A 7,648-nucleotide genomic window follows, 5' to 3' on the forward strand; every position below is an offset into this window, starting at 1 on the left:
CTCCCTGCCGGGCCGCTGGGTGACTTGGAAAGATTGCGGGGGAGCAGGGGAGGCAGAGGTTGAGTGGCAGCTTCTGCCGGGAGCTGAGCACGCTCTCTCGTGTGTCCTGCCCCCAGCTCCCGACAAGACATATGAGCCACCGAAAGGAGAAGGAGAGCTGGGTCAAAAGGAGAATGGGCTCTCGGAATACACTACGCATGTTCCCAACTCAAGGCTTTGGCTTTTGCATGTGCTGTTTCCTCTGTCTGGGGCACGCCTCCCTCTTTCATTCAAAAGTATCCCCTGAGCACGTGCTGGGCACCAGGCACGGCTGGGAGACAGCCATGAACCAGAGACCAAGGCCCTAGATTAGCATGGCAGCTCGAATGTCACCACCACCTGCTCAAGAGACCTCCCTGAGTCTCACACACAGGCCCCCATCGCTCACTTCACCGTGCTTTATTCTCTTTGCGGCAGTTTCCACTATCTGAAGTCTTCCTGCCTCCTTGTCATCTGCAGGCCTCTCTCTGTCCCTGCCCCCCAATTCTACTCGGAGCTCCATAGCTGTGCCCCAGCCTCAGCACAGTCCCAGACCCCAGTGGAGCTGCTCAGTAAACCTTTGCCGAGTGACAACAGGTGGCCATACAATGAATGAAAGGTGGGACCCAAAGCCATAGGTGGAAGAGCAATCACAGCCGTGCACAGCCCTCTTCGGCTTACGAGCTCTTTCAAAGCTGCCTGAAGGACCCCACGGAGAAAGCAGTGGGGACAGCTTGCAGTCTAAGAGTCCCCATTTCCTAGACAAGGAAACGGAGGTCAGAGGGGTTAAGAGACGTGGCCCAGGTCACATGGGGGATGGGGGATCTCCCCAGTACACCTCAGTCCCCTGAGTGGGCAGCCCATGGCAGCAGCGGCCACCTCCGTCTCCTCCAGCCTCGGGTCCCCCAGTGCAGGCAAATCCCACCTTCTTCAGACAAGTCCGTTTCCCTCCTCCGTCAGCAAGGCTGCTGCCCTGTGACGGTCTCCCAGCGCTTAGCACGGAGAGCAGGGCTCCATCCAGAGACCCAAGAGGGCAAGCTCATGACTCCTCATGGCTCCATCAGCCAGCATCACAGGCTCTTGGACAGGAGGCTACGATGCGGGGCAGACCCAGTCATTTATCTTCTCTAAGTGCACGGCAAGGGCCCTGGACAAGATGGACACTATCCTCGCCCGTTCGAGGGGCTGACACTCTGGGAAGAGGGGCAGATAATTAGGTGATACACAAATGAATAAATACGAGAAATGTTAGAAGGTGGCTAACGCCCGAGACAAATTACGCCTGCGAGTGAGCAAGTGGCAGCTAATTAGCCTCATCTCAGCCCCTGAAGGAAGAAGGTGAGGACAGAGCTAGTGGAGAAACCACCCCAGAACACCGAACAGCACAGTCCACCGTGCGCCACCATGGGAGCAGAGCGCGGGTGGCCCAGTGAGGGACGAGGGCACTGGGCTGGGTTCTTGAAATGACTGGCCCTGCTTCAGCAGTGCCGGTGTGGGTTACAGGGGGAGGGAGCGAGGAAGACTTCCATCAGGCAGAAGGGACCCGGCCCTGGGCTGGGGGCTTCTCCGTAGGGAAGCCTTGCCTGCCCACAGTGCTCCCTGCTCGGATAGCAGTGTTGTTCTTTTCTGTCACTCCTCAGAGCCCTGGGGGGCCAGCCCAAGGTGCATGGCATGGGAACTCTTTCGGACCTACCCTCCCTCACGGTGTTTTTAGTGGAAACTTCCCACTCAGGACTCTGCACCTTGAACAGTCCAGAAGTCTGACATTTGGCTTCTGAAGCTCCTCTCCCCAGGCGGGAGGTGGGAGAGGGAGGAGCAGGCTGGCCTGAGAAAGTCCCAGAAGGAATCCTAAATGCAGTTGCACCGGGCTTATGGATAGTCCCAGGAATAAGGACACTCACAGTTAACGGTCACGGAGTGCTTACCACCATACCATTCATAATGCTGGCACATGAGCCCTTTGCCACCTAATTTAATCCTCACAACTACCTTTAAATAAATACCCAATAACCCTAAAAGATTACAAAGCTATACAGGGTATTGTTCTCACTACTTTACAGGCATAGAGACGGAGGCTCTATCCCCGGGGCTGTCATGCACCTGAGATTTTAATTTTCATGGGCCCTGGGGGGCGGGGGGGGGTCTCTTGAAACACCACACTTGCCACTCATGAAGTACACCCCACTTTGCAGAACCCCCGCCCCCTGGTCCCCGCCTCCCAGTAGCCCTAGAAACGGGAATGTGTCATAGTTTACTTCGTCTTACAGATGGAAAAAGCCCCAAGCCCAGTGAGTGACAAGGCGGACACACACAGGAAGTGGCAGAGGGCAAGGAGAACCCAAGCGTCCACATTCCCAGCCCCTGGCTCTTTCCATGGAAAAAATGTGCCTGCATGACCCCTCCCCCGGCGGCCGCATGCCTGGGGCAGTGTCCGTGCTCACTGGGCCCAGTGCCAGAGGGATTGCAATAAAACCACTCCTCAATGTCTTTATGTTTGCACCAGGCCTCCAGGCACACAGGTCCTGGACAATTAGCCCATTTTACAGATAAGCACCAGGAGGCTCAGAGAAGAGGAACAGCCCCCAGCCCAGCACTGGGTGGGCATTCAGACCCAGTCCCAAAGCTGGCCACAGACAGGGGGCAACTGCTGAAGATTACAACGGGATTCCCACCCCCGCCCCAATTACTGAAGCTGTGGGTGCCCCCAACGAACAGAAAAAGCCCCCCACCCATGGGTGACAGCCCACACTCCTAGGCAAGCAAAAACTAAGGGCAGACAAACAAAGGGCAGCTCATAATTCTCCCAGATCTCTTGAGGGTGTCACTTCCCGAAATGCATAACAGGGCTGGGAGAATCACAGACAGCGGGATGAGACCTCACTGGGCTCCCAGAGTCCTGGGTTCCAGTTCCACTTGTCATCACAGTGGGCAAATCACAGTCTCCTTTGAAGGAGCCCCTTCCCAAAGGGCTTGTCCAGGGGGCGGGGGGTAGAGGGCGGGGCTGGGATGGGATGAGAAGAGGGGAGTAAGACACCTCTATTCTCCGAAAAACAGGGCTGCGAGAAACGGAAAGGAAGGAGTCTTGCTCTCTCTCCCATGTCCCCCCACCCCACCCCCCTTAAGCACACAGGTGCCAGACAGCTTTTGCGAAAAAACTAGTTTGCAAACACACTTCGACTTCTGGGAAGCTGCCCAGCTCCACGCCCTCCCTCCGTTCCCTCTTCCCGGGCTGGGAGCTGGCTCTCGGGCAGTACGCTGGAGCGGGTGGGGAGGGTGTGGAGGCGGTACTGGAGGTTGAGAGCAGGTTACAGGTTACGGGGGCCAGGGGCCTGGGCCCAACCCGACCTCAAGTCTTGGGCGGCTGGGACGCAGGCGAGGACTCTACCTTCCGGACGCCCCCAGGCTCCAGGCAGGAGGTAGGAGAGTCCCTAAACAGCTGGGCTCCGACGCCGAGGGGCGCCACCCTCCTCCAGCACCCTTTCCTCTTTTCCCCCACGGCGGTCCGGGCGCGGCCGGAGCGCCCCCGCGTGGCCGGGTCGCAGCTGAGTCACCCAAAGGCCGGATCCTGGTGCGCGCGGGTGGCGGGGGGCTTGGGGTGTCACGGCCCCGGGGGCGGAACCCGGCTTCCTTCCAACCCGGCGCCGGCGCCAGACGCCGAGCCCAAAGGCCGAACTTAGCGCTCGCGCCAGGGCGCCCCGCCCGCCCCTGGCCCGCCCCTGGCCCGCCGGGCCCCACTCACCACGGGTCCCGCGGGCGCCGCCGCCCTCACTGCGCGGTCGCCGCTGCCGCTGCCCGCGCTCCGGGCCGCCGGGGCATCCCGGGGCGCTCCTCTGCTTGGCGGGGCCCGCGGGCGCGGGACGGGCTCAGGGCGCTGCCCGCGCGGCCCTAGCCGGCTCGCGTGCGCTCCCAGCCGCCTGGGGTCCGGTGCTCCTCCCGGGCGGGCGGGCGGCGGCGGCGGCGGCGGCGGCGGCTCGGGCTCCTCCCTCCGGCCGAGAGGGGGCGGGGGTGCGGAGGCGAGGCGGGCGCTTCCTGGAGGGGCGAGCGCGCCCCACGGGCGGAGCGGGGGAGCTGTCCCGCCCGCCGTCCGCGGCTCCGAGCCCGCGGCCGGCGCGCCCTGGCGCTCCGGGATCTCAGCGCCGCGGGGGCCCGAACCCGAGGGTCCGAACGCTCGAGGCCGGAATCCGAGGGTCGGAACGTTCCAGGCTGGGACTCCGCTGATCGCAACGCCTCTGGTTCGCACCCTCCCGGGCCGGGGGCGCCTCCGAGTTCCGAGCACCTTGCGCTCAGGGCCGCGGACGCGGGAACCGAGGGGTGGGCTCAGCCCGGGGCCTTCGGGGGCCCTGCTCGCCGCCTGCGGCCTCGACCCCAAGGGCCTCGCGCTGCGCCCTCGGGGGACACACCGCGGGGCTAGGTTCTGGGCCGTACTGAGCAGCACCAGGACCGCAGTGTCGTCTCCCCCGCCCCTCAGTAAAAGAGCTCGGCATTTTCTTGTCGCCAGGCACAGGGAAGATGACACATATTTCTCTTACAGAGAGGATAAGATAAAGAGTTTGAACAGTGCCTGGGGCTAGTTAGCGGAAGCATAATTAAGGGGGGCCTTGAGGCCCTGGCACCAAGCCCCCTTTCTGCGAAGGCCATCTTTTCCTTAGAAGCACCAATTCCTAAGAAATGCATCTGTCTCCCGGAGCTCCTGCTGCAGGCCACTCAGCGGTATTTATGTGCACACCCCCCACATTCCCCGGTCAGTGTCTCAGGCAGCTGAGGCTCATTTAGCCAGATTGTGGGAGACCTCACGGCCATGTCCAAAGCCCTTGGCCCTGCAGCTCAAGGACCGGGCGATTGAGAGTTAATGCATTGCATTTGGGTTGTGGGTTTTCCATTCGAGATAGGAGAGGGTTAACTAGGAGACTGGAGCTGCAGCCTGTGAACCTCCCTCCAGTCTGAGTCACAGACACTTTGCAGCCTTAGAGGGGCTGCCACCAAAAAACCCCAGGGCTCTGAGTTTTTGTTCTCTGCCTCCCTGTCCCCCCATCCATCCTTCCTTTCTCCAAGCTCTCCTCATCTTTCTTCCACCAAAGTACTCAAAGCCCTCAGCCCAGCTGTGGGGCAGTCTACAGACATTCTTAGACCAAGCTCCAGCCCCACCTCCCCCAGGAAGCCTTTCCTGATTGATGTGGCCCCCAGATTCCCTTTCCTCTCTTTGCCCCAGAGCTGCAGGAGAGGCAGGCACTGGGATGGACAGTGGTGAACCCAAGCAGAGCCCCTCCCCTGAAATGGCAATCGTATTATTGTGTGAAAAGTGCAAAGGTTGGAGGTAGGGTGACACAGATTTCAGCCATGGAAATCGGGCTTCTTCTAGAAGCCCTGAAGGATGAGGTAGGTGGTCCTACCCTGGGCAAAAAAGATACTGGCTCCCTCGCCAAATGGATAGAATACAAAGGCCAGGGATCAGAGCAATTCCACTCCTAGGTATCTACCCAAGGGAAATGAAAGCATATGTCCGTGCAAAAACTCGTACATAAAGGTTCATTGCAGCACTGTTCAGAATAGCCAAAAAGTGGAGATGACTCAAATGCCCATTAACCGATGAATGGATAAACAAAATGTGGCCCATCCATACAATGGAATATTATTCAGCCATAGAAAGGTGTACGCGCACTATGCACAGACTTTGGAAACATGGTAGGTGAAAGCAGCCAGTCATCAAAGATCACATATTGTACGATTCCATTTATATGAAATGTCCACACTAGACAAATCCACAGAGACAGAAGGCAGCCTGGTGGCTCTCTAGGCCTGGGAAGAGAGATTGAGGAGTACTTGCTATTCCTGTGGGATTTCTTGGGGGGGGGGTTTAAAAATGTTCTGAAATTATAGTGCTAGTTGCATAACTAGGTACACGCAAACCATTCACTTGTGTACCTTACAGGGGTGAATGTTATATCTCAATAAAGCTGTCTAAAAGAAAGTCAGGGATGAGGAGAAGCCAGAGGTCAGGGCACCTGGGTGGCTCAGTCAGTTAAACATTGGACTTCGGCTCATGTCATGATCTCATGGGGTTCGTGAGTTCAAGCCTCGCATCGGGCTCGCTGCTGTCAGCGCAGAGCCTGCTTCAGATCCTTTGTCTCCCTCGCTCTCTGCCCCTCCCGCCAAAAATAAATAAGCATTTTTTTAAAAAAGAAGAGGCCAGAGGTCAATTAAGGCCGAGTGTCTTACCCTCTAGCCGTGATCCACACACAAAACGTAAAGCTGTTAGAGCAAAATGTTGGAGGACATCTTTCCTTGCCCTGGTAGAGACCTCACTGCACAAGCATCAATTTCCCCAAATGGGCGAAGTGTGTAAAACACCTGCCGTCTCGGCATTTATTTCCAGTCTGGGCTGTTGGGACAAACAGATCAGAATAACCAGGGTCGCCTGTACCCTTCAGTGTGCTTGTAAATTACAGAGCCGTGAAGGTACTGCCTGGGTACCAGGCCCTGGCTGGCCTCAGAGATGCGTGAGGGGATAGAGGATGGAAGGGGTCCCAGTTATTTATGCTGCATCACAAATCACCCCAAACTTTATGATCTCTCATGGCCCTGGGGGGCCACCTGGGCTCAGCGGAGGTGGTTCTTGCTTAGGATTTCTCAAATGACTAAAAAATGACTAAGTTGCAGTCAGACATGACAGGGGCTGGAGTTATCTAGAAGGCATGTCTGGCAACTGACGCCGGGTGTCAGCCGGGACCTCAGCTGGAATTGTCAACCGGAACACCTACCCATGACCATTCCATGTGGCCTGAACTTCCACGTAATAGTGCAGCTGGGCTCCCAAGGCGCGCATCGCAGGGGAACCAGGTGGATGCCTTGTTCTCTTTTGCAGAAGCTAGCCTTGGAAGTCACATAGTGTCACTTCGGCCCGAGTCACCAGCTCCCCCCATGGACCCGCCTCTCCGTGAGAGGACTGTCACTGTCACTGCAGGGAGAGCATGTGGGATGGGAGGACTTGTGGTGGCCATCTTTGGAAAATACATCTGCCACAGGGAGTTGATATGGAGACATATTCATGATGGAGACACCCCTCAGGAGTCCCAAGCCTGACACCAGCACCAGGCTTCAGGCAGAGCCCCAGCTCTGGGTTTGCAGCCAGCCGCTCCGGGTATTGCCTGGGGGAGACCACTCAGTCTTCTGGGCCTCAGTTTCCACCTCTGTAAAATGGAGTGATAAACTTGTATCTGCTTCTTGGGGTGCTTGTGGGAATTCAGTGAGACCCTGATGTGGTTAGCACAGCACCAAGCAGGCTTAGACACCAGGGCTGGTGCACTGTTCTGGCTATTTTAGGGTTCCAGGGCTGTGGTCACGGTAAGGCAGGGGTGCCCCTTCTTGGGGCAGGATGCCTGGGCTCCCCTGCCCTTCCAGCCATCCCCAGGAACCTCCATCGGGTCCAACTTTGCACTGAAATATTTGTGTAGGGGTGGGGGCCACAGGAGCAGCTGGGGAAACTGATGCTTCTGTCCTAAGCACTCAACCTGGGGACCTCAGGTGGCATTTGTTCTCAAGTGAAAACCCCTTTTTGGTGGCCTCCTCCTTAGGGGAAAGGTCACTTTCTGGGCAGCCCGGGCAGGGCTGGAGTTTTGTGGGATGAACAGCA

General features: G+C 58.0%; 1 protein-coding gene across 7 annotated transcripts in view; it reads right to left on the bottom strand.

Moving 5' to 3' along the window:
• The window catches only part of CPNE2 (copine 2), a 46,882-nt gene extending 42,945 nt beyond the window's left edge, over nt 1-3,937 (bottom strand). For all 7 annotated transcript variants that reach the window (XM_039232667.1, XM_039232666.1, XM_039232670.1 and 4 more), the window contains exon 1: nt 3,758-3,937. The gene's annotated coding sequence lies outside the window, so the exon portion shown is untranslated. The remainder of the gene's footprint in view (nt 1-3,757) is intronic.
• Between the last annotated feature and the right edge of the window lie 3,711 nt (nt 3,938-7,648).

The sequence above is a fragment of the Hyaena hyaena genome, unplaced genomic scaffold (assembly GCF_003009895.1).
Source record: "Hyaena hyaena isolate Hyena2069 unplaced genomic scaffold, ASM300989v1 scaffold_68, whole genome shotgun sequence".
Lineage (NCBI taxonomy): Eukaryota > Metazoa > Chordata > Mammalia > Carnivora > Hyaenidae > Hyaena > Hyaena hyaena.